The 27,995-nt window shown below is 40.4% G+C and overlaps 1 protein-coding gene and 1 pseudogene across 3 annotated transcripts in view; one reads left to right on the top strand and one right to left on the bottom strand.

The window, feature by feature from the left end:
• PAK5 (p21 (RAC1) activated kinase 5) overlaps positions 1–27,995 on the bottom strand; it is a 267,718-nt gene that overhangs the window by 111,076 nt on the left and 128,647 nt on the right. The gene's annotated exons all lie outside the window — the stretch shown is intronic.
• LOC129070968 (armadillo repeat-containing protein 1-like) lies at positions 597–27,983 on the top strand (annotated as a pseudogene).

A 27,995-nucleotide genomic window follows, 5' to 3' on the forward strand; every position in this document is an offset into this window, starting at 1 on the left:
TGGTAGGGGGCACATGAGATGCAACCACACATTGATCTCCCTCTCTTTCCCCCTCCTCCTCTCTAAAAATAAATAAAATCTTTAAAGAAAAATATTGGCAGTGGTATATACCACGTACTGGGCATTAATGCAGCTGCATTTCATACTGTGGTCACTCTCTGGTCATCTTTTCTAAGACAACATGGTGATGTTCAGTGTGACTATGGGATGCTGGCATGCAATGATGGCCACACAGAAAAAAGTAACTAAAATGTTAACAGCAAGAACAACAAAATGCTTCCCAATGCATATGGATTTCACATAATGTATAGCGTGGGTCAAAAGAAGGTTTATAGTTGTTTGTATGGAAAATGATACAATAATTAATAACACAAGAATAAACTGTGTTTTACGTACTCACAACTGTAAACCTACTTTTGTCCCACTCTGTATGTGGACTTCACATAATTTCCCCTTCTGTGATATGGTGCTCACCCCAAGTAGTGGGTGTCAAGCCTGGGACTACATTCCCAGCTCCCTTTGTATCCAGGTATTGTCATGTGATTTGTCATTGCCAATAGAATGTGCATAGAAGTGAAGTCAGTCAGTTTCAGATTATGGCGATCATGTTTATTGATGGGGTGCAGAAAAAGACGAAGTTCAAGGAGGTGGTAAAATTTCAAGGTAGAAGAAGCCTGGGTCCCTGAATTGTTACATGCAGGAGACCCTCCTGCTGACGAGGAGCATTTGCACCGGACTTCATACAAGAAAGAAAGAAAATTATATCGGGTAAGCTAATGAAATTCTGGAGTTTAATTGTTACGACAGTGAGCATTACCCTAAAATACATGTCATTTTTTTTCTGATAGTAATACTATGTTTCAGCAATAGCATTACCCTTGCATATCAAGAGAAAAAGGCTGAGTATTAGAATGAAATCATTTGCCTAAGATACCTTGGCTAGCTGGTGGCAGACATAGGGCCTATGTCAAACTCTTCTGGCTTTCAATGTATAGTTTTTACATTATATTTAATGAAACAAAGAATGAGACACAAACAGGAAGTAGTGATAATGGAGATTTGCAGCCACTATGAAGAATTTCAGCAGTAACACTATAAGAAAGATTGCCAATGAAGTTGTTAATAAAATTATTGCATATTTTAGAAGATTTACTCTGCTGTGATATGTAACAGATAGTTTTGTTCCTTCAAATATATAAATTAATAAAGAAAAAAATTGCAATGGAAAAATCAGTGGTTTGGGGCAATGTTTTGTTTTTACCAAAACCTCGATTTTAGTCTAGAAGTTGTGTTCCTATGAAGAAATCCTCTGTGTTGGCCCAGTAAGTTAACCTTAAGGGAGGAAATATTGCTAGAATAGTAACTCCTAATTTCTACATCTCGAGACTGTGTCTTAAATGTACTTAGTGTGGAGTTCTAGTGGGGGCTATTTATATAGCATTGTCATGTTCCTCTCTCTGTTATGCATAATTACAACACTTTGAAATTCAACTCTTTGAAAATATGCCAAAATGCATTCTCCACTTTATTACTACTATTTAATTTGAGTAGGTTTGTTGGAAAATGGGGGGAGTTCAGGCTCTTTTAAAATGGAAAAAGCTTATTTTTCCTGCTTTCTATAGTGTCATAATTATGTAACATATAAACTCAGCAAAGATTGCCCTTTCCTCTGAAAATGTAAGGCAGACCTGCCCTCTGCAGCCCTTAGCCAGCAGGCCTTCTCTGAGCTCCCCGGTAAAGATAGGAAGCTTACGTTACCACTGAAAGGGGCAGCTTTAAAATATATCCCCTCAGTAGAAAAGGATGGCTTTTTGAATAAAAAAGAGCATTTATGCCATTGCTTAACATGTCTTCACTTCTACATGTGTGATATAGAAAAGCCAGCTTGTTCAAGAGTCCCCAACTGGGAATTGCCCATGTGCTCATCAGCAATATTATGCATAAATAAATTGTCGTACTTTCCTATGATGGAATGCTACCCAGCAATGAGAAGGAACTATAAAGAAAAGTTCCATAAATATACAAACATAATGTTGACTGAAGAAAGCCAGACACAAATGACTGCACACTTTGGCCTATGGAAAGAGAATGTACCAATAGGTCAGACACAAACAGAAAAGTGTCTTCCATCAAGGTCAAAGACAGCATGGGAGAACTCGTCCTAAAGTAGACTCCTCTCTGGTACTGAATTGTGTCATCCAAGCAATGCTTTGAAGAGAATATCTCTAGATCCTAATCAAGGTGCAATACTTTAATTCAAAGTAAAAGGAACTCAGCAGTTACCCTTATCTCTCCATGAGGTGGACACCCTCTTTTTTATGTGACTACAGTGACCACAAGAGATTCAAACTCCAATGATTTCCTACAGTAAATCATATTTCCAATGACTGATTCAGCTCTAAAATTCTATGATTCTTTGATGCTGTGGGAATTGGGATTTTGAAAATTAACAAGATGTATATTAAAAGTGGTAGGAAAATGGCACTATTACAGTATAATCTATCCACAGACATACATTTTGGTCAGACAATGGAACTTGACTAGGTATCTTTGAATCTCATAGAATACAATTTCATTTCTCAAAAGAACCAAGAGAGTATTTGCTGTTGCTGCTGTTGTTTTTAACTATTTCTCCCACATTCTTCTACAGTTATCCCATATCATTGGCAGTACCAAAGGCAGTAGTCAAGCATGAATGATAGCTATTATTTATAAAAAGTGGCTTGTGGCCTCCAGCCTCATGTTATGTATCACATAGCCTCATAAACACAAGGCTAAAGGACATTTAAAATAAAAAAAATATTCACTGAGACACAGCCCCAACCCATAAATGACAAATTATTTTATTAAAGAATCTCTCAAAAAATGGACACTGGAGGCATATCTTGGTGGCAACACTTGTGGGGAGCCAAGTAACAAATGGATAGTCATTGCTGTATATCAGTTATTCAAAAGTTGAGTTATTTTATTGAGCAGTAACAAACATGGGAAACAATTAACTGTGCCTCCTCCAATCAAAACTACCCCCAAATCTCTCCTTCCCGGCAACAGGAATGCCTGGTTAGAAACTATAATTCCCATTACTGTTATCTGTGATCATGTGAATAAATTGTTTATGAAAATTATGTATGCAGCTTCTAGGTTGTCTTCAAGGTGTAGAGATGCTTGTCCTGGACTTGGCTCCTGTTTTTCTTCCCACTGCTTAGAAATGGTGACCATGAGAAGTACATTAGAAACCACATCTTGAGGATAGCTCTCAGACTAAATCCCTGAGTTGTGTGGTGGAGCAGATATTGCCTCCATGCCTACGCTATTCAGAAATAGAGAAATAAACATCTATCTTGTTGGACACATTGTGTGTTTGAAACTCTGTATTACAGCATCTTAACTTTTATCTTAACTGGCTAAGCAAGTGCTTTATGTTTATTTATAAATGAGCTGAACAAGACGAGAAGGGAAGGAGAAGTAGAGTGCAGCACTATTCCTTAGAATAACATGAATGAAGAGTAATCCAATATAATTTAACAGAGGCAAGACATTTATGTACATGTACCCCTATAGAGGGAATGATGTGACTCATATCATGGAAATTTGCCATCCACTGTATTGAAACAAGTACAATAGAGCATCCTAACTCTCCACAAGAAGCTTCTAACAGCAAACAGAAGTCCAGGAAGAGCAACAAGAAGGAATGAGAGGGCATGTATCATTCTTCAAAATTATGGGTAGTTTGAGAAAAACCTCTTCAGCAAAAACAAAACCAAGTGGGATACACTAAATTTTGAGTTATAGACTAGGTTGCCTAATCGATGAGACTCACTATCTTGTTCTCCAAGAGGTCTGCTTACTTCTGGCTACAATGTCCCCTTCCCAGCCTCTGCTATAACCTCAGATGAACTTTAAAAAACTACAAATAGCAGCAAAAATTTTTTGAGTACTTTGCATGTATATTTGTATCTCTATGTATGTGTACATTGTGTTGCTTATCGCATTGACTTTTAGCACAACTCCATGAGGTATTAATACATATTACTATTATTTTGTTTTTAGATGAAGATACGAGGAAGGGAGAGCCTCACAGCTAATCAGAGCTAGTCTTCCACATTCTTAACCATGATATCATGTTTCTCCTCATTAGCCAGGGCAGAGAGAATGATACATTAAACATGGCTATAGTTTGTGTCACTTTTCCTATTAAGATGTAGAGTAAAATTCTGCTCCCCTTAAATCTGGGCTGCCAAGAGAATGTGGCAGAAGTTACGCTGTGCCAGAAGTTCTGGTTCATTCTGAAGAGACTGGCAGCTTCCATTTCCTGTCTCCTGGAACACTTGCTCTTAAAGTACTAAGTCCAACTACGCTAAGGCTTCATGTTGGATTGATTGGTCATGTGCAGGTGCTCCAGCTGACAATCTCAGATGAGCCCGACTTTCCAGTCATCACCACCAAGGTCCAGACATGGAAGTGAAGCTGCCTGGGACCCTCCAGACCAGTCCCTCTGTGGCTGCAAACCGTGAAGGGTTCTCCATCAAACTATGAAGAATAAAAAAATCACCCAACCAAGTGCTGACTGAACTCTTAACCCATGAAAGCATGAGATATCATAAAGCTGCCTATGTCTTCTGCTAAATTTTGGGGTAATTTGTTATACAGCAATCGATCACTAGAATACAGAACTCTCTAATTTAAAGCCTCTGATGTATACATGAAAATTTATATGTGTGTGTATATTCTCATATATTTACACATACTAAAATGATGAATTGTTACATTCTGTGTTAATACATTTCCAAAATATTTCCTGCTTAATGCATTTAATACCATCCCAAATCACTTAAAAAAATAGAAGTTTGTTAGTATTAGGAACATTCAATATTGAATATATAGTTTTTAAGTACAGGGTTGAGCAAAAGTAGGTTTATATATATAGTTGTTTGTATGGTATGTTTGTAAATAATGCAATAATTAATAAATAGTAAGACAAGAATAAACTGTTTTTGAGAACTCACAACTGTAAACCTACTTTTGCCCCACACTGTATAACACATAGATTAAACTCTGAGAAATAGAAATTTGAGAATTTTCTTGAACTTTCTTAGGTTATTTGAGTCATTATAACCTTCATTCAGGAAAATAGCTTTTTTTTTTTTAAAGAATTACTCTGTATGATTTCTGCCCTCTGAAAAGATTAAGCCAAGTATTGGAGTGTCCCTGTAAGAATCTAAAGTACATAGCTCTCCTATGCAGCCTAAACTCATACTGAAAGCAAATAAAACCAACCCAATGGGTGATAGAAACCCAAACACAGAGCAATGTAAAACGTCTGTCTATGCCTTTGTTCTTTTCAGGAGAAATCTTGCACCATACAGTTTCATTTTTTTCATCCTTTGTGAGTTGTTGACCGCACAGCGGATATAATGGTGTCATTTCCTGCCTGAATTTAAATCCTCCACGGATGGAAAAATAACATAATGTTGCATTAATATTCAAAGATGATATCTCCATGCCTTCAGCAGGAGGGCATGTCATGAAAGCTGAGCCATTCACTCTCCTTGTCTTTTCTTATGACAGAGAACAACAGCCAAGACTAGGTCAGAATCAATGGATAGATAAGCAGAAAGGTAATCGGCCACTTGGAAATGGAACTCAGAGTTTATCAGCATATAACGCTGGGATTGAGGACCTCCTTTTTGTATATTGTCATTAGTGTCATGCTCCCATCAATAAACAAAAGCATCTTTTAAAAGCTGTGTTAGCTGTTCCTGGACACCAGGGTGCCATTTACTTGACTGATGTTAATAACCTCTGTCCCATTGGGAAAATTTATTGAGGCACTTTCAATATTGCTAATTTGATTTGGAGGTGCTTCATCTAAGACAGTTACCTAAATGCAGAACTGAAAGGGAAAGCCCATTTATATACTACAGACCATCCAGAGTCTGGTGGCCTGTAAATGCCCAACGTCCACGGCATATTCAAGGGAGTTCCTTTCCTTAAATCCACAGCATCCTAAGAAATATTGTTAAAGTATCATGGATCATGGAACATAAAATTCAACATTGTGTTGCTATTTGTGGAAGCCAGTAGAAATTTCTATAATAAAACTCATTTGCCATAAATATGGTTACAATTATAATTCTATATATTGTCATACAACATGTATAACACACCTTTTAGGACATGCACAACAATACTGAAATGGCAGTGAACATCCATTTTTTGGAAGTAAAAGTGATTTAGTCATTATTTTACATTTAATAAAGTATACTTAGGGTAGTTTCTCTAGAACTCAGATTACTATAACAGCTACATGCTATTTTCTTATTTTTATATATTTATGTATATACATGGTATTTTTTAAAGATTTTGATTTATTTATTTTTAGAGAGAGAGGGAAGGAGGGAAAAAGGGAGAAAAGCATCAATGTGTGGTTGCCTCTTGCACACCCCCTACCAGGGACCTGGCCTACAACCCAGGCATGTGCCCTGACTGGGAATCGAGCCGGTGACCTTTTGCTTTGCAGTCCAGCACTCGATCCACTGAGCCACACCAGCCAGAGCTACACATGGTATTGTTAAACACATAACTAGTATCCTTCTAGATGTATCTTGGAGAATTTTCTATTTTTATTTCTACTGTAAGTGGCTGTTTTATTTTTAAGTGGTTCATATATGCCTTTTCTTCTATATTCGAGTGTAATGATATTAAATGTCTTCCAACCTTTATTCTCCTGAGACTAAAATTCCTTCTTGGGTTATAACCTGAATAAATGTCCCCTACAGGCTTTAAAAGAAGGTATGTCATAAAAGGATTCTGTTTTCATTTTGTTTTCCTCAAAGGGAAATGGGCTGTATCCTCATCCCAGCAACAATCAAACTAGAGCACCTCTCCTTGGTTTCGGTGTGGAGATTCAGCAACAGATTGATTTCCAATTTTGCTTCCTGATTTACCCTATGAGGAAAAACCCAGGCAAGCATATGTTCTTGTCAAAGTAGCCTTCAGTTTGAAATGGGCCCTGCTCCTGTCACAGAACTCCTGATCCTTCCGTGAAAACCAGCCATGCCCTGAGGAAAGCTAGATTTGGGAGACCTTTGTTCTTAGTTTTTGAATACAGAATTTGTTGAAGGGAGAAACAAACAAAAGAAAAAAGAAAGGGAAGGGATCAGAGAGGGAGGAACTATATTTTCTGATGTAAGTAATGCTAGAAATAGTTGCACATTATAGGTTAATTCAGCTTTTGAAGGTAGCATAGAAATTAATGCATTCATTTTAACATGGTTTCCATGGATATCTTTTACTCCAAGTCATATCCAATGTCATTGGGAAGGCAACCCATTTATACACATGACATTTATTGAACGCCTGTTATATATGTCAGTACTTATGCTTATTATATGTAAAATTCTGGCCCATAATAGATATTCAGTACATTCTAAAAAACAAAAAATTAGAAATGAGTATTTTCTCAAACCCAGAATTATAATAGTGAGTTTTCTTTGCTCTTTTGACTTCATCCAAACAGTTAGAAGGTATGAACACAAACAGATGGATCACGAACCAGGGTCTACCTTTGGTAACTGCTGAGCAGAAACACCATCCCCTATAAAGGATGCAGCAAACACAGTAGCTGCATTGGATGGGGGATTTATATAGGAAGACCCATGAGATTCCTTCTGACCCCAAGGTGTACAGAGACAAAGGATAACGTCTACTTCCTCTTCTCTACCTGCTCACCTCTGCAAAACCATTCCCCACACAAAAGAAAGAACTAACATGGGCAAGAAGGAAATCTTAATACAAAAGGACATAGAATATTTTTGGTGTGTTTGACATCTTATTGCATTTAAAATAACTACAAAATACCAGTTGTCCTTCCTGTTACAACAGATGGAAGAAATCTGGCACCATGTTCTTAATGTGTTTCCAGGAAAGAGATTCAAAGTGTGTTATTATCATATTTATTGGAAAAGAGAAAAAGGACTCCAAAGAGATACGCCTTTCAAATCTCCTCCCTTAAATAAAAACAACCTTAAAAAAAAAAAAAAAAGGCTGTTCAATAAGACCTGTATATGTTTGATCTGAGCTGCCAGTGGAATAGCCATGAGCCACATGTGGCTTTTGAGCATTAGAATGTGTTAGTGAGACCAAGGAACTGAATTTTTAATTGCACTGCATTTGACTTAATTTTCTTAAATATCAATAGTCACATGTGGCTAGTGGCTACCACTCTGGATAATACATCTCTAAAGGCTGGGACAGTATGGGTTATCTGAGGGGAGGTTAATAAGATAGTGCTATTCCCCTATAATTTATTTGATTGACTTAATGGCACTTTATCTGCCTCCCAACTCCCCCAAATATCTGTTCTTAAAATAGTCATCAAGTTAAAAACTCCTTTCTAGCTCCTACCTATCCACGAGCGTACTGTGTTACAAATTTTATGGGACATCTCTGCCCACAGATCCCTTCTGGGCAATTTGCCTCCACTCTCAGTCCTAGTGAATGGCCACCTAATTGTTGTACACTATGTGACTTTCCCCACCAACCCCAGGCACCACTGGGAGGCCTACTGACCCCTGCGCATAAGCTGGCCAAGTCAGTCTATTCATAAGTTGGCCAATTAGTAACTTAAAATCCGGTGAGAAAAGTTAAACTAGGCTAAAGTGGAGACATGAATTTGGAATCAGAAATCTGGGAGACTCCGCCAGATAGCATGCAAATAGGACCAAAGTAACACCATATGATTTGTTTGTGCTGCAGTAGGACCTGTGCAGCATAATGCCCCCAGGTCACGTGGAAAAGGGAGGAAAAGCTCCAAGGCAGGCAGGCAGGAAGTGGGGCAGTGAAACAGAATGAGAAAGGTACACTCACTGAAGCAAGCACACAAGGGCCCAGCTCCCGACAGGAAAGGCTAGCTCCAGAATCCGCTCTCCCTGCGGTCACGATGCTTTTTGTTCCTGAGACCGACAATTCTAACAGTGACTTCTGAGCTAACCTAAACCTGAGAAAGCCTGCTCACTAAGACACAGAGATCTAACACATGTATGTGGATATGAACCTTCCTTCCTTACAAAACAAATAAAAAAATAAGCAAAAAACACACAAACTTGAGACTCCATGGGTCCCAGAGTTACTGAACCTGGGGATTCATTCTAAAAGGACTGCCTTTCCTTTAAAAAATTGTTTTATCCTCATCCAAGAACACTTTTTCATTGCTTTTAGAGAGAGAGAGAGGGGAAAAAAAAAAAAACAACACATCGATGTGAGAGAGAAATATATTAATTCATTGCCTTCTCCTAGGTACATCAACCAGGGATCAAATCCACAACCTGGGTATGTGCCCTGACTGAGAGTCAAACTTGCAAACCTTTCGGTCCATAGGGCGATGCTCCAAACAACTGAGCCACATCAGCCAGGGTGAGGATTGCCTCTTTCAGGTTCTTCCCTCACTAGGTATTGCTGCTGAATCCTCTTTGTCATTGAATCTAATTGAATCTGTTATTTGAATATGAAGGACATGTGGAAGAAGCTAGAACATTCTAGTCTTGTAGACAGAGGGTAGAAAAACTTGGCATCATTCTTGCTGTCATCAGTTGGGTTCCTAGGAGCAGAGCCTGAAGCAGGAATTTGTTGGCTTATGATTTACCGAGGGAACGCTCTGGGACAGCAGGGTAGGTAGGGCTAGGAGCTCAGCAAGGATGTGGGCTTAACTGGGGAATGGTCTCAGCCTATTCCTAGGGGAGCCCTGGAGCATTAGTTGCCTCCCAGGCTAGGGGGTCAACATGTTGCACTCTGGTGTCAATCATTGTTTGTGAGTGTGGCATCTTGGGTAGAGATGCCTCCTTTGGCTTAGGGCAATTCTCCAGAGAAGGGGCCAGCTGTGAGCTGTTGACAGCCAGCACTCACCACAGCTGGTGGGAGGGGGGTGGTTATGGCACACAGGCCCAATAAGGCACCTGGGGACTTGGGTGGGGCACTTACAACACCCACCACACACTTCTTCCTAAATAGGAGCTCCAATTTCTGGAAGAAAATGATACATTTAAAAATTGTAAGCACTGAATTAAGCAAAGGAGTTCCTTGAAATTGAGAATGATTCAGGATATGGAGATCCTGGGAGCTTCTTAAGGAGAACTGAACACAAGTAACAAAAAAATGAAACACAGAGAATAGTCAAAACAGTCCAGCTGAAAACCCACAGAAACATGGGGCCCACCTTCTAATGCAAGAATAACAAGAATGAGGGGCCTTAACACTTGACAATGACAAAAGGTTCAATTTGAAATTCAAAGAGCAAATAGGACCAATTGTGCTTAGCATAAGGCATGGCACATAGTAGGTACTTTTAAATATTTGTTCACCATTTCAATATAAGAATGAATTAAAGAATGGATAAAACTCTCAACAGATCAATAATTAATCATTCCCAATATTCATTTCTTCCCCATTCTGTTTACATTATTCAGTTCACACTTTTAAATTAAAATTTACCAGAGGAAGAATGTTTTTAAAGAAGGAAAGCAATGTATACAACCATCCAAAATATTTGTGGGTAACAAACAAATGAATCAACTGATACCATGTGTCTTGCTGCTTATTTTCTTAGTCACAAGGCTATTTGAGGACAACTTGCTATGAGCAATCTTTATTTTCCAATTCTGTAACACTTCTTCGCAACATAGCTTTAATTATAAATTAGTACAGCAAGACAATGAAACAAATAACTGTTTTAAGCAATATATGAATTATTGAAAATTGGATTAATTTACATCTTTTATGTGACTATATAAAGTATTACTCAATAATTTTAAAATTTTATAATTTGTTACTATTGAAGGACCTAATAAACTATGATTACTGTATCACCAGAAGGAAAACTAGGAGAGTATCCAATAGGATTCTTGTTCTCAGAAAGTGTGCAGACAGTAGGTAGAGGGAGAAAAGGACTTGTTCTAAATTCTTACCTTTCTTTTCAATATGAAAATTCTTTCAATAGCAACAAATAAAAGCCTTTAGGATACTTTTGAAAGGACAGATTAGCATACACACAGACATATAAACAAATACAAATATATGAGATGCAGTCTTTTCTTTGCACACAAAATCACGCTGATTGGTGATGATTCATTTCCCAGAGGGCAAAAAAACTAGGTCAATTTACTCTCATAATTTTGTTTACAGTTTTATATATTTGGTAATATTCAAAACGTTTATATATTGCCCAGATCGGTGTGGCTCCGTCTGTTGGGCACCATCCTGCAAAGCAAAAGGTTGCCAGTTCAGTTCCCAGCCAGGGCACGTGTCTAGGGTGCCGGTTCTGTTCCCAGTTGGGGCCCAGGTAGTAGGCAACTGGTCGATGTTTCTCACATCTATGCTTCTCTCCCTCTCTTAAAATAAATGAACAATTTTTTACATGTTTATGTATTATATTACTTTTATATTTTATATGTTGCAGATGTATTTACTTTCAGCTGGTAAATTTTAGGTATTAAATGCACATCTGATATTCTAGCAATTAAATTAGAGAATATTTGGCAAGTGTTTCAGGGACTCTAAGATTTTACTACTGAAGATTGTCTAAAGATAGAGGAAAACAACTATATCTTTCTAAAGAAACTGAGAGCCACATCTTTAGGGATACACCAAAACAGAATTTTTCTTTTGAAGGGAGGGAGGGGTCAGTCCCTTTTCTTTTATCTCAAAGAAGAATATTGCCTTTCACTTAGTAATGTATTCTGAAATAATTAATATGAAGCTCAGTTTTTCTGCTACACTTGGACTCTTTTCAAACAAATCTCACATACCTTGGCATTCTAATAACACCCATCACATTCATGCCCTGGTTTTTGCACTCCAGCCCCAGCCTGGCACCCCCGACTTACAGGAAGGGGTAGCAGAGGCTCAGGACCGACAGGCTCAGGGCGGGACCCTCAGGGCAATTACCTCTTCTTCCTCGTTTCAGTTTGAATGGTGGGGAGCGGGCAGCCTTAGACACGAGCGTAGCAGGAAAGGCCTGTGTGACCACACTTAGTCTCCTAAAACAATGTCTGAAGCACAGCAACATGAAGTCACAGGACGCAGTTACACAGTTGGGAAATTAGCAGAGTGAAGATTCTACCCCCTTTTTTTTGCCAATGCCTAATGCTTGGAAATGTCAAACTTAAACATTAACAAAATTTTCAAGACCAAAGAAAGCTAGTGGTGTATAATTTTAATAGCCAATATGCATATTGTATTTTGCCTGGCATACTAGTGGCACTTAGTAAATAATTTAAAATAAATCATACAGAATCTGACTATCCTATGGCTTGTTTTTCTTGTTTTTTGTTTTTTTCGCTTGTTTATAGAGTTTTATTGCATGGATTTGTTTTAATGGTACACAAGCCAACTGGAGCTAGGATGGCTGGGCAGATAAATAGAATTACTGGTCATTGACAGGCTATAATTTGAAATTCTAAGTAAGTTTCCCTTACATTAACACACATTTTTACCCTTGACCTTTTCTTGTGGCTTGAATTCCACTGCTAAAATATACTTTCTTTTTTGAATTTCCATTTCCAAAAAGAGTAGAGTATAAACTCTTCCACCCAAAACAAGTAGTGAAGCTTGACAACTTCTTTTGAAATTATGTTCACAGGCGTCAGAAAGCTACTGTGGCAGCCAGAACTGGAGAGGCCTGGATGCTGGAGAGAAGGGATGGGCATGAGGTGACATTCTGAGCTTCATTTCCTCTCAAGGCATTTCCTGATGCAGAAAAATTACAGAACCCAAAACTCAAACGCCATGCACAAAGCAGTGGCCAAAAGGCTCAAACACTGAACTGAAATTTCAGTGGCCTTCTTAGTCTGGGGAATTCAAACCTGAATATACTTGAGGACCCAAGGTCCTGAAGAAATGGGAAACACACTGAGGTGAGCCCCACAATCCACAGGTGCCACATTACGGTCTTGGGGTTGTTTATGTGCTTACAAAGATTTAAGAAGGTGAGTCTATCATGACATTTCCTTTGCAGGAGGCAAAGAGGTGGTTACCATCTTCTGCACCGCTCCTCACCCACTGGCAGGAAAATATTGTACACATTGAAGGACCTATGGATTAAGTAAAAATTCCTGGCTGTGCTCAAGCACTAGAAGGTAGTTTTATGGATTCTGCGGAAGCAGCTGCTAGGCTGACATTTGAGTGCTAGGGTTTAAAACGCCATTCTTAAGTAAATTGCAATCACACTACTTGAGCACTAATAGAAGGACTGACACTCTTCTTTTTAGGGGCTGTGATCCCACATTGTTCATTAGAAACCTCCAGAGATTTTACAAACCTACTGAGGAATTCTGTTCATATAGTCACAATCTCTCTCAAACTTCTGTTTAACCAAAAATATCTCATGCTGCAACTTAGGCTCCTGCCTCTCATTCTGTTTTCAGAAGGAAGAGAAATAAAAAGTCCCACAATCTGTGAATAATAATATTTTACACAGAAGCCTCAATTAGCCATTCTCAAGGGAATAAAGTTCCTATAAAGAACTCATTAATGTTGATGATAATTTTTATTTCTCAGAAATTTCAGAAAGCAAAGCTGCCTATGTTTGCAGCTGCAATGTAGTTTCTGTTAATACAAGCCCACATAAAGATTCCTTACATGATATAGTGAAACCTAGAGGATCTTCCTTCTACCCAATTTTCTTTCTTCTTCCATTTTTTGCATACATGGAATGCTCCGAGATTTTAAGTTGTGACAGAAGCTGTCTGCTTTTTCTCTTGGGCACCTCATTCGATTACACTTCCTGGCCATGCTTGCAGTTAGGTGTGGTCATGTGATCAAGTTCAGGCCAATGAAATATGGATGATAACTGATTTATCCTACTTCTAGGCACGACCCACAAAGTTCCCCTGAGTAATTCTCAGCTCTTTTCCCCTCACATTCCCATTAGATAGAGAAATGAGTGGATCTTAGTACTGAAGCAGGCTGGGTCCCTGATGGAGCATGTGGAAGGCTGCCAGCCTGGACCCTTCACGGTGGATTGTGAGGTAAATGAGTAACATTTTTATTGTACCAGGCCATGGGGAATTTAGCTTGCTTCATTGTAGAAGTCAGCCAGCTGCCATTACAGAGAGACTGGGGCCAGGATCTGCAGGTTGTTGAGGGCGCATTTACTCCCTGGAAATAGAGTGCCTGGGTTCAGGTCACAGCTCCGCCACTTGTGCCAGTTATGCAACTCAATTCTGATTCCTTGAATGAGTACGCGGAACTCTGTTGGACTGGAACTCGTATTGGACTGGGAAATGAAGGATAGAAAAACAACTTAATTGCATTAAGCCAGTAAGAGTTTTGTAGTTGTTTAACTGCAGTGATTACAGTGATTTGCCTACTCCAACTGAATCAGAAGGCATTGAAGATATGAAAGTCAGGGAGGCATGGAAGGCTTCCAGAAAGGGCAGCACTCAAGGTTTGGAAATGTGCAGAAAGGAAGCTATTAACATACGTCAGTTTTCTTTTTCATGAATAATTTGGGCATATAGGTTTTCTAAGTGGCACGCTGACCCTTTTCCCCTCCTCCTAGGGACAGGCATGCCGCATCCAGCTTCTTTTGCTGTCTATAAATACATCTCTTTTCTCCACTGCTTTCAAAGAACTAATGACTGAGCTGATTAAACTCATTCATGTCCAGTGTTTCTTCAATCAGGAATTAGCATGTTGAAGCCTCTCAAAGTATGGAGTTCCCCCATTTTCCAGTAAATAAGTAGAAGATCTTTTCATGACTAAAAGCTGGCTGGGAGACAGACCTGATGGTAACTGGGGGACGTTTGGGGTGGGGTGGGGAGCATGCCCACTGCGGCTGACACCCCTCTTTCTGGGAAGCTGCTAGACAGAGGATCTACCTTGCCTTTCTTCTTCTCCTAGGACCCCTGCCAGCCCCAACCTCCCAGGGTCTACAGGCACATACTCTCCTTCCAGCCCTTCATCTAATCTCTTTCCTTCTTGAGGAGAGCTTGGTCCTAATATCTCTAACCTTAAACCAACTCTGACCTTGCCTATCCATAACACTGGCCTCATATTTCTGATGAATGTGGCTTTACAGCACACTAGATAACATTTAAAAATTTTCTATTTGGGTAAACTTTATGTTACTTAAGTTCTTGCTGACACAGCTTTCTCATCTGACAGTTGTATTACGGGTTCAGTTGTGTCCCCCCAAGTTTGTATGTTGAAGACCTAACCCCCAGTGCCTCAGAATATGACCTTACTTGAAATAAGGTTGATACAGATAGAAGTAGTTAAAATGGGGGCAGTGGTGGGAGCCCTAATCCAGTATCACTCACTGGTGTCCTAGAGGGTGGAAACGTGGACACAAATACAAACACAGGGAAAACACCAAGTAAAGATGAAGACTGAGAACTACAAGCCAAGGAATGCCAAAAATTGCCAGCAATCCACCTAAGGCATGGGACAGCTTTCCCTCTCAGATCCCAAAAGGAACCAACCCTGCTGCCAACTTTGTCTCAGATACCTCTAGCCAATAACTGGAAGGATATGATGTGGGAGTCAAGAGCTGGAACATTTTAGTTTAAGATAATACTTAATAAGCCTAGCAGTTAATGCATGTAAAAAGCTATTGTTTCAGGAACTGCAGGTACGGCCCACCCTGACTCCAGGAGACACAAGTGATTGGTCTTTGTGCTCCAGAAGAGACCATAAGCAGCAAGGTGGTATCCCTGCCATCGTGCTGCAGGGAGAGATAGCCTGCCACCCAGGACACAGGTAAAGAAAGTCACCAGTCAGTGACAGAAAGGATGTTAGGGAAATTTCCAGACTGCAGCTTTTATGTGATTCACCTCTTTCGAGAATTCCTTATCTACACTTTTTTCCCTTGAATTCCAGACCCCTGACCCACACTTTTGTTGCCTTATAAAAAAGGCTGCCTTGAAAGGAAATGTAAGATCGTCTCAGGGTACAAACCTTCCATCTCCTCAGATTGCTGGCCATCTGAATAAAATGCCAATAAATATTAAATTTTATTGGGTCTCGTAGGTGACAGGCAGCATGAATTCCAGCTTTTCTGGTTTCATATTTTGGTGACTCCTCCAGGACAGACTTTGAGACTCGCTGGTAAGTCTGGGTGTTGGGTGGGGAGTCCCATTGGCTGCCTGGACTGGGGGGCTCCAGGGTGCACTTTGGAGAATCCCTAGCAGCTGCCACACGATTTCACCTCGAGACTCTCCGCCTCTGACTCTGGGCACTTCCCATTGTTTTCACATTTGATTAAATCATTGCACTTTCTGGTTCAGGTTACAATCCAGGTTATGACTTAGGTCATTAGGAATTAATGTGTCCTCTGGTTTACAGAGCTCCACCTGCTACAATGGTGTCTTCTGGTTTAATTAAAGTACCTTTTGGTTTACAGAGCTCTGTCTGGTAAAAAGGTGTCTTCTGGCTTAAATAAGATGCCTTCTGGTTTTTGTGACATTACAGAGCTCTGTGTGGTAGAGTCGGGGTAGTGGGGAAGACTCTGTTCCTTTGGGGCAAGCTTTAGCTAATTGGTTGACCTATGCTTATAAACCTATGACTAAGAAGGAAGTGTTTTTTCTTGTAACACTGTTTGGCTTATGTATTGTATGATCTAGACTCAGGAGAGCACTGGCTGCTGAATGGGTCTTTAAGGCACTGTATCATACTGTAACTAGAGTTGTTTTGTCAAAGATCAGGGAAGTGGGACAAAATGCCTTACCTAGAAACGTTCATGAGCTTACATGATCAGGATGCAGGATTAAAGGAAATAGATTCATGGTCCAGAGAAAAGGGAATTTGCCTGTGAAAGACAGCAGAAGCTCAGAGGAGAGGGCCCAGGAAGATCCGGATATTATGGCTGCTGCGAGCATAGTCAGGATTCCCAGGGCCCCTCCAGCCCTGGGCATCTTCCTCCTTGCTCAGCTGAGGGAACTGGGAAAGTGAGCCTGAACTGGCCTCGCCATCTCAAACCCATCAGGGAACCACGTTCGGTGGAGGAAAAACCTCTACCAGGGCAGGGCAATAGCCTTTGCAAAAACTTCCAGTGGAAGTACTGCCCAACGGCCAGCCCACTAGGTATCATTGGGCACATACGCCATTTTCTACATCAGATCTGTTAAACTGGAAAAACTCTGAAAGGAACAGAGTATATATCCCTTTCAAATGGACGAAGGACTGCACTCAGGCTTTTTGAGTCCCTGAAGGCGCACCTGGCTTCTACACCAGCCTTGGGGCTTCCAAACCTACCAAAGCCTTCCCAGCTATATATTCATGAAAGGCAGGGCATTGCCCCAGGTGTCCTCGCCCAAATGGTTAGTGACATTTCTCAACCCATCACTTCCTTGTCAAGGAAAGTAGATGACACTGTCCAGGGATGGCCAGCCTGCTTGAGAGCTGTGACAGCCACCTGCAAGTGCTTACAGGAAGCTAAAAATTTTCCTTGGGACAGCCTTTTACCACTTATGCACCCCACCAAGTGTTGAGCCTGCTGGAACAAAAGGGAAATTTGTGGCTCACTGTTGGAAGAATGGGCAGGTGCCAAGCCATTCTTCTTAATCCCAATGTCTCCCTCAAAATTGTAAGTGAGTTAAATCCAGCCTCTCTTCTCCTGGCGCCTGACTTTGCTGTGCGAATACATGACTGTGCTGAGATAACTGATGAAATTTATTCTAGCAGAATTGATTTATAGGATTATCCTCTACAAGAGGCAGACTGGACTCTCTGTGCAGATGGAAGCAGTGATATGGACAAAGGAAACAGAAAGGCTGGGTATGCGGTTGTGACTCTTGAAGGAGTAATGGGGGCCAAAGCCTTGCCTTTGGAACCTCTGCTCAGAAAGCTGAACTGATTGCTTTGACGAGGGCACTGGAATTGTCACAGGAGAAGAGGGTGAGTGTGTATACCAACTCAAGGTAAGCTTTCCTAGTTTTGCAATCACATGGTTCCATCTGAAATGAAAAAGAACTGTTAATATCAAATACAAGGAGATTAGGCATGCAGCAGAAATTTTAAAATTATTAGAGGCTGTTCAGGTGCCTTTATAGGTGGCATTTATGCACTTCTTGGGGCATCAGAAAGAGGACACGGAAGTGGCTAGAGGAAACAATTTGGCTGATTGAGCAGCGAAAGAGGCTTATAAAGGAACATTTATAATGCCTTTGGTACCTGTTCTAGGCTCGTCACAATTTGACTCTGAATATTTGACTGGAGACTTAGAGAAAGCTGAGAGCTGGGTTTTTGATGAAAAAGGAGCTGATGGAGAAAAATCAGAAAGAAGTGATATGGCTTCCTGAACATTTAGGAGAGGCTGTCATGAAGCATTTGCATGAGGTCTCTCACTGTGAGGGACTCATTAACCATGTATATTAAACGGTGGCCCACAGGTCCTGGAATTTCTAAAGCCATATGAAAAGTAATTGTTAGATGTGTTGTGTGCCAGAAGAACAACCCCAAGTCAGATACTCATCAAAAGGAAAAAGGGAAACAATACCAAGGACAGAGCTCATTTGAGGACTGACAAATAGACTTTATCCAGATGCCAAGGGTCTAAGGGTGGAAACATTTGCTGGTCTTTGTTGATATGTTTTCAGGATGGGTAGAAGCCTATCCTGTTAGAATAGAGAAATCCTCTGAGGTAGTGAAAGACTTACTGAAAGAAGTAATTCCTTGCTTTGGCCTACGCAGCAGCATCCAGAGCAGTAATTCTTTAATTTCAGAAATTACATGGGAGTTAGTAAATTTTTAGGAATCCAGTGGAGACACCACATGGCATAGAGACCTCAGGCCTCTGGGGAGGTAGAAAAGATAAATCTCTCCTTGAAGAAAAATACAGCTAAGCTGTGCTAAGAAACTCATCTCCATTGGGATCAAACTTGACCTATTGCCCTGCTCAGGATAAGGGTGGTTCCTCGTTCAATTGAGTCCTTATGAAATTGTATATGGGCAACCATTTCAGGCTATGATTCGGGTGGCAAGTATGTAAATAGATCAAGAAGTGAAGGTAAAGAAATGTGTACAACATTTAGGTCAGACCTTAGATGTAATTAATGACCTTGCTAGTATTAGGGACCTCTCCCCTACAGGTTCATACATTTCTCTGAGGTTGGAGATAAGGTGCTACCTAAGCTTGGAAGATAGGATTTCCAGAAAGCCAACTAGAAGAACAGTGTACTGGGCATGCTCCTCATCCCCCTCACCGCGGTGAAGGTGGCAGAAATAAAACCTTGGATTCATCACAGCGGAGTAAAGAAAGCACCGGAAGAACAATGGACCTCTGAACGTCAAGAAGACCTAAAAGTCATCTTTCAAAAACAATAAATATTCTTTTCATTATTTTTTGTTTAACCCCGTGTTATGGAGAACTTGTTCCTTTCAAATGAAATGAAAATATTTGGGTATATTTAGCAAAATGTTCTAAACATCTCTGAGTTTTGTCTTGTGGAGGGTACTTAATGTTCATAATTTCACTACATATCTTATAGGTGTTTGTGCTACCCTGGAAAGCCTTTGAAATTGTAATTTGTTTAAGCATATCAATAAGAAAATAACCTACTCCAGTATTTATAATTGGGAACCTGTGGTAATTCTGAAGACACAGAAATGTTTTTCTTAAAAATCAACAATGAAGCCCCAGCTGGAGAGTGTGCAACATTTGTCAGTTGTGCTAAAAATTGTTTTGTGCTTTAACATAGCTTGTTGTATACAACGTGTCCCCTTATGTGGATCTGTAATTAAATGTATTCCTAAACCCCCTACCGTATGGTCTAATGCTAAGATACATGCCCAACCACAAAATGAATACTTCCATATGGAACTGATCTCATAGAAATAAGATAGTTTAAACTAATGGTGGGGGAATGATGGGAAGAATCAAGAGTTGGAAAAATTTAACTTAAGGTAATAATTAATAAGCCTAGTAGTTAATGCATGTAAAAAGCTATTGTTTCAGGAACAGCAGGTATGGCCTACCTTGACTCCAGATCACAAGCAACTGGTCTTTGTGCTCTAGAACAGATCATAAGCAATCAAGGTCGTATCCGAGGCATTGTGTTCCTGGAAGAGACAGTCCGCTGACCAGGACACAGATAAAGAAAATCGCCCAGGACACAAGACACAGGACACAAAGAAAATTACTGGTCAGTGGATGAAAAGATGTTAGGGAAATTGCCAGACCGCAGTTTTTATCTGATTAACTTCTTTCTTGAATTCCATATCTCTTATCTACACTTTTCCCCCTTGAATTCCAGACCCCTTACCTACACTTTTGCTCCCTTATAATAAAGGCTGCCTTGAAAGGAAATGCAAGAGGGTCTGTTAGGATATAAACTGACCAGTTTCTTAGATTGCTGGCCATCTGAATAAAGTGCCCATAAAGATTCAATCCCTGTCTCTGCTTTTTGGGTCCGGGAGGTGACAGGCAGCATGAATTCCAGCTTTTCAGGTTTCAGCAACACATTTCTGTTGTTCAAGGCACCTGATTGTGGCACTTGGTATAGCAACCCTAGGAAACTAACTCAAAGGGGACAATACTGTCTATGTAACTGGGCTGTTCGGAAGACTTCAAGAGGTAATACATATGGTGCTCAGAGCAAGTGCTTAATAAATGTCAGTTGTTAGGGCTATTTTTGCTACTAATTTATTGAACATTTCATCTGTCAATTGCATCATCTATGTTCTGAAGTGCAGCCCCATTCTGCCTGCATTGTTTTCATCCCTGCCATTAAAGTTTCTGATGAAAAAAATCTATTATGTTGGAACCCATCCCCTTGATCAGCAAACTTTGCTACATGCAATGAACAATATTAATTCATCTTTCATATTTCTCTTCTTTGAGCTAAATGAGCCTTGATTTTTCTTTAATGGGTCTTAATGCCTTAACTTTTTTTTTTTTTTTTTTTTTTACTGGAGAAGTCAGAGCAGTCTTTATTTTCATAAGCCATTGCATGTAATTATTCAGTGGTAATTATTTTATATTTTGAGTGTTCACAATGGGAATTTAGTAGTGTATTATGATTTTTTTTCTGTTGTCCAACAGAGCGTGGAACACCTAAGCACCAGGAATAGTCTTGTTATCTACGTTTGTTAGTGTGACTACAGAGTTAATTTTCAGTCATCTCTGGAGTGGGTAAGAAAGGCTCTTTGAGTTCTTCGGTAAAAGAATCTAACATGGCATCAGCAGGAGCCAAGACTCTAATGGGATATGTAGGACTACTGTGTAAACTATTTATTCTCTGTGTGTTCTGCCAAACCTGATATCTGTCCTCCTCTGCCCCAAGAGGCTGACCCATGTGAACCACTTGGCCACTCCCTTGGTGACTGGTGTCTGGATGGGTTGGGCCACTGGAGGAGATACTGGAAGATGATCTGAGGGCAGCAGGAGACACAGCTGGGGTACTTCTTTACTTCTCCCGTCCTGCTTTGGCACTTTGCCTCCTCCATCACAGTGCCTGAAAAAAAACGCTTGCACTCCTTATCCCATTAGGCCGATAGTCAGGAAAGGCTCATTGCTGTTCCTAGTCCCTGTGGGGTCTTGCCATCCTTTTCCATGGTTTCCTGATCACTTAGGCACCCTCTGCATTGAAGTATCTTCATCTGAAGCACCTGAGGCACATCCTCTTTCTTACCTGTACCCTGACTAATGCATTCCTGAAGTTAGAGATTGCCCCTGAAGCAGATCCCGAGGCAAGGATTAGGTGCAAGGAGTTTATTTGGGAAGTACAGGGGCCACTGTTAGGTGAAGGAGGGGATTGTTTTGCCAGGGGGAAGACAGCTAATTAGGGCTGATTAGTAGTCAGTTAAATAGCAGGTGACTGAGGCTCAATCCTGCTGAGGAACTCTGAGAAAAAGCGTCAAATGTGCCTCAAAATGATCTCACTAAAGAGTGAAGGAGTTACCTGTCCCCTCCTGACAGATTAGTGGGTGGAGAGCTACTCCTGGGGGTGTTAGTCACTGGGACTACCAGCCTGTCTTGTCCCAGGCTGCACAGCCTTGCTCAGGATGGAAAAGAGAGGCATCAGCCCCAGGCTCAGTGCATGCGTGTGGGCGGTGCTCAGAGACCAGCTACAGCTGACAAGCCTACATATTCTTCCTTTTGGATATACTGCCAATATTCTCACTTTAGAGAAGCTTCAGTCACATCATCGCCACTGGATATTATCGAATGACACTCCTACCTGTAATTTATCATTTTCCTTCTCATTTATAGACTGTTTCTCCTCTGCACTCATGCTTCCTTGTGCTTTCCTTCCCTGACTTTTATTCTGACACTTGTAATTTTACCCTGTCGCTTTGAATTCCAATTTTCTCGATTGCATACTTAAAGTATTACTTCATGTGATTCTTATTATCCAGGGGCTACTCTGGATAGGCATCAGTTAGAGTTTCCCCAGGTTTCATTCTAGGTAGAAGCTCACAGAGCTTGTGCAAAGGATAGAAATGAGGGGTGAGCTGAGTCACTCAAACATTCAACCTTGGATTCCCTTGCCTCGAGTTCCCGTCAGCAAAAACAAAAACAAAAACAAAACAAAAAGTAACTATACAGGATTACTGTTAAAAGTGTTATCATATGAAAACAACTTTGCCTGGCAAATATGAGTGCTATCTAAATTTTAACTACTCATTTTTTCTAGTCAGCCCTACAAAGTAATGATTGACAAGTGATGAGAGTCTCAACTGGGTATAAAGTACAGCTGTGTCGGTACAGATCAAGTCCCATCACTGCAGGTCCAGTGACAACGCGGACTCAGTACCATCATTTTAGATGCGCATTCTGAATCATTAGAAAATAGTTGCCTCAGACTCACAACTTCATTTGTAACAAAATGATATTTCAAACTGTTCCCAAAGAGCCATGAGCTTTTATTGCCTTTATTTCTTATAAGTAAGGTCTGTAGTTGCATATTTCTCATCTCAGGTACTGATTCATTCGTTTTCTGAGTCAGGAGGTGTCAGTGCTCTGTAAACACCCTCCCCTCTGCAGGAGCCGTGGGAGGCTCTGTCTGCCACATCCCAGGCCTCAAACTCTGCTTCAGAAAGAGGGGGAAATCAGGATGCAGAATAAATTCCCCAGTCCTTTGCATCCCTTCATTCCATGGACAGCCTAATTATCTACTCAGCCAAATACCAATTACCTGTAATCAGTGTTACGATGAAGTTCAATAGCAGATGGACATTCAATTGATTTCAAACAGACTCTTAATTGTTTCTCCTTCTTTAGCCTCCTCCTTCCTCTGTGTCTATATCTGGCAGTGTAACTCTCTCTTGGGTTTCCTAACCCTCTTGCAACTTCATGAAACCAACAATTACTCCTTCCCCTGGCTTCAGGCTTCAAGCATTTCACAATCTGAAACTTCGCAATGAAACTTCCAATAAACATATGCGACATCTCGCAAATTGGCTTGGAGACAACTATCTTTGGTCACTTGGGCTAGTTAAGTGGATTATTCAGTTTCCAAGTCTTTATCCAAAATGACTTTTTCATTCCTTTTATCTCATAATTGTTACTTTTGGGTTTGAAACACATTGGGATTTAGGGTGAGAAGAGTTTAACAACCAAATCTTTCTTGGGTATTTCTATTACTTCATGTGCAAACACATGTATGTGCATATTTATAGTCACGTGTATAGATAACTGGAGAATATCAGAGCTCTAGGCCATTTCTATGGTCCCTGGGCAGCAAGAGCTTATAGGGAACCTTTCTATACAGATGCTCCCCCTGCCTTTTGTGAGCACAAGATGCTCTGTTCTAGATCTCTGAAAAAGCACACCTGACTCCACCCTTAATAAACTGTCCTCTTTGCCTAGTGAGTCAGTCATAAATATCATATAAATAGGTGGCTCTTTGTAAGTGAAAGACTTAGGTCAGTTGACAGAAATATTGTCAGTAGCTCTGCCCCTGGTCAGAAAGACAATGGAGGCGGGGCTATGGTCATAGAAGGAGGGATCCTGATGGCAGCCAGCGTCCTGCAGAGGGCAGGCTAACCATCACACATCTGAAACACCCTGACTTGGGTGTTTGTGGTGGCTGCTCATAGTGTTGGCAGCTAAGTCCCAAAGAGGACTGCCTTCTGATGAAACACAAAGTACATATGGCATATCATGTCATTGTTATAAGGAGTAGGTTGTCTTAGGCGGTGTTTCCCCAGGAGGAAGCCTCTGGGACAAGGACTTGAGTGTGTAAGTACTTTATTTGCAAGGTAGTCCCAGGAAGCAAGGGAAGTAGGATAGTGATTCAGGCAAAGGAAGGCCACCAATGCAAGCTGAGTTCATGAGCAAGTGACTGCTGTGGGCAACAGGGCCTCAGTCTTGCTGGGGATCTCTGGCAGACAAAGATAAAGTTGCTTCAGGACTGTCTCCTACTCTTGTTCCCTACATTTCACCCAAGACCTAGGAAGCTGCAGTATTTATCCATCAACTTTTGTCCATCCTTGGCTGAGAGATGCTCCTAGGGGTATTAGTTCTTCACCACTTCTGTCTGCCCCTTCCCCCGCCCCCTCCAATAGAAGCTTCATAGCCAGAAAAGGCCACAGGGACACAGGCAGGGCAACAACAGCACCTGTGTGCCCTCAGCTGCCCCATGGAAATATATGCTCGGATGTGCCTAACAAGAGATGAACTTGCAGATGTTTCAAATACAGGGGTACCAGAGTTAGCAGGGGGAAACCCACAGAGTAACAACAAACTGAGTGACATCTGTACCCAAAGATGGATGTACTTGATTACTGAGGACACTCAAATGGTGATGGGAAAGGTGAGGAGAGGAAGAGTGAGGGTAAGGAAGAAATACTGTTGTTGGAGTTACAGGTCCTCCAAAAAGTCTTAGGGAACTCTGTCACCAAAATCTTAGACCTTATGGACAGAAAAGGACCTATGATCATCTCTCAACCAACCAACTAATCAGTCACATGTTGATTGAGTGGCCCGCATTTGGTAGGGTTAAATGGGAAACCACCTTATTTTTCTATAACCACTCCAAAGGCAGGCTCTTTTACATGGATCTCCATTCCTACTCTGGACAAAAATTTATGAAGACATCACAGATTTCTGGTCACTCTCAGTTTTAAGAATCATCTAATTTTAATAATTAGGATTTACAAATTAAGCCACAAATCTCATTCTATTATTTACAGTGAAAGGAAAAATGAAACCATTTAAGTCCTCTTATATTCTTCATATCCAAAGAATTTTGTTCATTATTTCATTATAGGACTCTTAACAGCACCTCATATTCTGTCTACAATTTAAGACATTTTATTTGTATAAACACTTTTATTTGGGATCATTAGTTTTGACCTTTGACTTAAAAATAATACTTGTGCCCTGACGGGTGTGGCTCAGTGGGTTGGGTGTCATCCCTTACACTGAAAGGTTGCTGGTTCAATTCCCAGTGAGGGCACATGTCTGAGTTGCAGGCCAGGTCCCCACTTGGCGGCACGTGAGAGGCAACTGATCCATGCTTCTCTCTCACACTGATGTTCCTCTAAGCATGCTTTGTTTTTCCCTTCAAAAGCTATGATAACCAGCTCATACTGGAAAGGAGATTTACATTATTCATAGACCCTGACCTGAGGCAGATCTCTTGTATTCCTTCAATTGTTATCTATGATCTCTATTTGTTTTCTGTAAGCATAGCTTTTAGACATTGATTGATGAGCTTTGCATCCATACCCCTGTGCATGTGGTTCTCAATAAAAGCTTTTGGACATGGGGGTTCGGGGCCTTCTCCCCTAGGGGGAAGAGCCATGTCTCCTCTCCTGGCAAACAGAGAAATGCTTGCGCCATCTCGTGTTTATTCCCCCATCCGTGACAGCCCCGGGACGGGCTCTGTGGGATTCAGAGTCCTGCTCCCTCCTCAGCTGGCTCTGGACAGTAACCCTCAGATTCAGGAGCCCCGCGCTTCACCACGGCGCTCCCCACAATGCATCACTCCCTGCGACAATGATGCCTTTTTACATAGTTTTAAAATATACATTAAAATTTTGGAAATGTGGGCCCTGATTGGGTAGCTCAGTTGGTTAGAGTGTCATCACACCAAGACTGTGACCTGGATTCCCAGTAAGGGAACACACAGTGAATGCATAAGTGGAACAACAAATCAATAGCTCTCTCTTTCTCTGTCTTCTAAAATCCATAAATAAAAAAATTTTAAAAAGAGTTATTAGAAAGGATATCGCATTAAACAAAACTTTGGAAATGTATAATTATGACATTTAAAAGGATTTATGTGTGTGGGTAGTGATGAAGCTCTAAAACTGGGAGTCTGGTTGTTATCCTGGAGAGAGTGTGAGTTTTACTTGCCCAACTACTTGCCTGAGGATGAGAGCCTGAGGATGGGCCAGGTTAGCAGTTCTATGAACCTGGCAGATAAGTACCTACTTAGTTCTTCATTTAAAAAAAAAAAAGAGGAAACTGCCCTCTTCTCCCCACCAACACACAAACTCACAAAACCAAAAGTCTGTCTCATAGGTTTACTAAAAGGAGCAATGCTAGTTTCTCTCTTACTGGCAAATCAGGGATCAATATCAAAACATATTTCTACATATTCAATTTACTATGCAATTTGAGTGAATTAACGCTTGGTCCCATGAATGAAAAATGAGTCCTTTGTGAGAAGAGAATGTAATTGACCATTTGTGAAGGTAATTGATATTCCTTTTTCAGAAAAGGGATAAAAGCAACTAATTCTTTTTAAACCTAACATTATTCTTGATAATCTAAGAGTGAGATAATACCTTAATGCTCTGCAAGTGATGCTCTGGAATGGTATGGAAAGGAGAAATTGATTTGACTTTTTAATTTTCCCAAATGAAGAAGTCAATGTAGAAATGAGAGCATACTATAATGGTTTCTCCCTCTCTTCCTCCATTATCTTTTAATGTCTCCTTTGCTTCCCTATTTCTACCTTTTCTTCTCTCCTCGTGTCTCTGTATGTGTGTGTCTCTCTCTTTCACACACACATATGCACACTCTTCAGTGTGTAATCTTACTAAAACCAAAGAACAGTTAATTACAGTCATTTCTAACTCAAAGGGCCATATAACCCATTAAAATAGTGGAAACTTGTCAATAACATAGCATATCAAAGAAGTCATGTGGAGATATGTTACTACATTGCAATCATATACTTATAAACTAAAACGAAAAAGTGCATTTGAACAAATGAATTATGTAACTTTTGAGTCATATAACTTTCAGTTCATTACTACTTTATAAAAATAAATATTAAGACTAACTTCCTATGAAAATACATCAAGGATTTTGACTTCTGGTCAAGATGGTGGTAAACACAGCTCACCTCCCCAAGCAACCACATCAAAATTAAAACTAGACAACATAATAACCATCATTTAGAATCATCAGAAACTGAACTGAATGAAAGTCCTACAACTAGAGAATTAAAGAAGAAACCACATCAGAACTGGACTACAACTCCAAGAGAAACAAAACTGCTGGCTTCTGAAATCTATGACATTCATTCTTCCAATATGGCAAATAGTGATAGTTTCTGTGAAATAAATTCACCTCAAAGGAAATCTCAGTTTTTTTCTGAGAACTCAAACAAATGTGGCAAAACAGTGGTTTTGCCTATAGATTGCCTTGATGGTATGTCTCAGAGAAATCTATGTGAAGAGGTTTTGTTAAAAATTAAAGGTGTCATTAGCTTTACTCTTCAAACGGCTGTTCAAAGGTGTGGTGGGAATCCATTCAGATTGGAAAGCAGAGACTCTGGCATCAGTGATAGCATCAACCAAGGCCATGAAGACTCTAGTTGTGAAAAATGAAAGGAGAGAAGAGATGCTGGTCCCATTTCAGGACATAGCTGTGAAAGTAAAACAAAACACAGAGCAGCCCGACTACTTGCCTGAGGATGAGAGCCCCGTAAAGGAACAGGACAAAGCAGTGTCCTGGGTGGCCCTACCCTGAGTGTGGGGCCAGCTGGCTGAGAAGAGCTGCAAACTTTTTATCCAGATTGTTACACTGTTGACTTCAATTTAGG

This window comes from Pteronotus mesoamericanus, unplaced genomic scaffold (assembly GCF_021234165.1).
Source record: "Pteronotus mesoamericanus isolate MK-2021 breed Mesoamerican mustached bat unplaced genomic scaffold, CSHL_Meso_final contig_25, whole genome shotgun sequence".
NCBI lineage: Eukaryota > Metazoa > Chordata > Mammalia > Chiroptera > Mormoopidae > Pteronotus > Pteronotus mesoamericanus.